This window comes from Schistocerca serialis, chromosome 6 (genome assembly GCF_023864345.2).
Source record: "Schistocerca serialis cubense isolate TAMUIC-IGC-003099 chromosome 6, iqSchSeri2.2, whole genome shotgun sequence".
In the NCBI taxonomy this organism is placed as follows: Eukaryota; Metazoa; Arthropoda; class Insecta; order Orthoptera; family Acrididae; genus Schistocerca; species Schistocerca serialis.
The window spans coordinates 253,877,273-253,879,251 of NC_064643.1; the positions used below are offsets into that span (position 1 = coordinate 253,877,273).

Sequence of the window (1,979 nt, forward strand, 5' to 3'; positions counted from 1 at the left end):
AGACAAGAAGATAATTTTAAGCGTTGACTACTCTCTCCAGTTAACAGAAAATTTATGTATCACAGTAACTGCAAAATACAAATCTGAACACTCAGTGGGTAGGATTACTACATACGGGACCTCCCGACACGTTAATTCGGATCACATTGTATAAAAGTTCAGTAGGTTTTTGGCAATTTAGTAGGTACTGCCAATGGCCTAAATTCTCTCAGTCTTAATCACAGCCAACGAACACGACACAAGTGTTTCAGTGACAGAAATATCTAAATCTGCTTAATGACCAGAAGCTGGGAAGCTCACCGTAAGTTCCAGTCTGTAACTTTACGCTGGTTGCTTGCTTGACTTTCGGTGGGGGGGGGGGGGGGGGGGAGGGGGGGCAAACAGCGAGGTCATCGCTTCCAATGGATTAGGGAAGGAATGGGAAGAAAGTCGCCGTGCCCTTTCAAAGGAACCATCCCGGGATTTGCCTGAAGCGATTTAGGGAGAATCACGGGAAACCAAATCAGGACCGTCGGACGTGGGTTTTAACCGCCGTCCTCCCGAATGCGAATCCAGTGTGTTAACCAGTGCGCCACCTCGCTCGGTCTGTAGCACTATCGGCAAACACTCAGCCGCCGTCCGTCTAATTTCAAACGGCTGTCCAGTGAGACTGCCATGTAACGACAACTGCCTGCTCCAGTATCTGTAGCCTCCTTCCAAGCTTTGTTCAGCAGATATCAGCAGTGAAGCGCCCTGCCCAACACACAACGGGCCTCCACACTGTCTCCAAACGTATCCACAACTGAACCTGCTAAAGCTGCAGAGGCCTCTATTTCAACTCAGTAAATGCTTTGGCCAAAATCGGGAAGCGGCACTCGATCGACCGATCGCTGGCAGGTTGTCAGAAAAATTGCGTGTACGCCACAATGGCCAGTGGCAGCGCATCTGCAATTGTAATCATTGCTGTTCACAGATTGAGATTTTCACTCTGCAGCGGAATGTGCACTGATATGAAACTTCCTGACAGATTAAATCTGTGTGCTGGACCGAGACTCGAACTCGGGACCTTTGCCTTTTGCGGGCAATTGCTCTACCAACTGAGCTACCCAAGCACGACCCACGCCCCTTCCTCGCAGCTCCACTTATGCCAGTACCTCGTCTCCTACCTCCCAAACTTTACAGAAGCTCTCCTGCGAACCCTGCAGAACTAGCACTCATGAAAGAAAAGATATTGCGGAGACATGGCTTAGCCACAGCCTAGGGAATGTTTCCAGAATGATATTTTCACTCTGCAGCGGAGTGTGCGCTCATATGAAATTTCCTGACAGATTAAAACTGTGTGCCGGACCCAGACTCGAACTCGGGACCTTTGCCTTTCGCGTACAAGTGCTCCACCAACTGAGCTACCCAAGCACGACTCACGCCCTGTCCTCACAGTTCTGCTTCTGGCAGTACCTCGTCTCCTGTCAGGAAGTTTCGTATGAGCGTACACTCCGCAGCAGAGTGAAAATCTCATTCTGGAAATATTCCCTAGGCTGTGGCTAAGCCATGTCTCCGCACTATCCTTTCTTTCAGGAGTGCTAGTTCTGCAAGGTTTGCGGGAGAGTTTCTATAAAGTTTGGAAGGTAGGAGACGAGGTACTGGCAGAAGTGCAGCTTTGAGGATGGGGGTGGGAGTCGTGCTTGGGTAGCTCAGTTGGTAGAGCACTTCCTCGCGAAAGGCAAAGGTCCCGAATTCGAGTCTTGGCCCGGTACACAGTTTTAATCTGCCAGGAAGTTTCAAAATTGCTGTTGTAAATCCAGAGACAGTAGCTCGCCATCAAGATTTGATTCCCTGAAAAACCTTCGTAAACAGCTGCCTGAACGAAGAAGTTCAATTGGACGTATACTCAATAAATCTGTGTCACCTACAGGTCAGTGAGTTGGTACACCAAAATGGAAGAGATGTTCCCTGCAGACGCTCAATCTGCTTCGAGTCTCTCGATGAGTGAAAATGAACTC

The 1,979-nt window shown here is 49.1% G+C and overlaps 1 non-coding gene across 1 annotated transcript; it reads right to left on the reverse strand.

Annotated features, from left to right (window-relative positions):
• Positions 1 to 1,017: 1,017 nt before the first annotated feature.
• On the reverse strand, positions 1,018 to 1,092 carry Trnal-caa (transfer RNA leucine (anticodon CAA)). Its single transcript has one exon. It is a non-coding gene; the product is annotated as a tRNA-Leu (tRNA).
• Between the last annotated feature and the right edge of the window lie 887 nt (positions 1,093 to 1,979).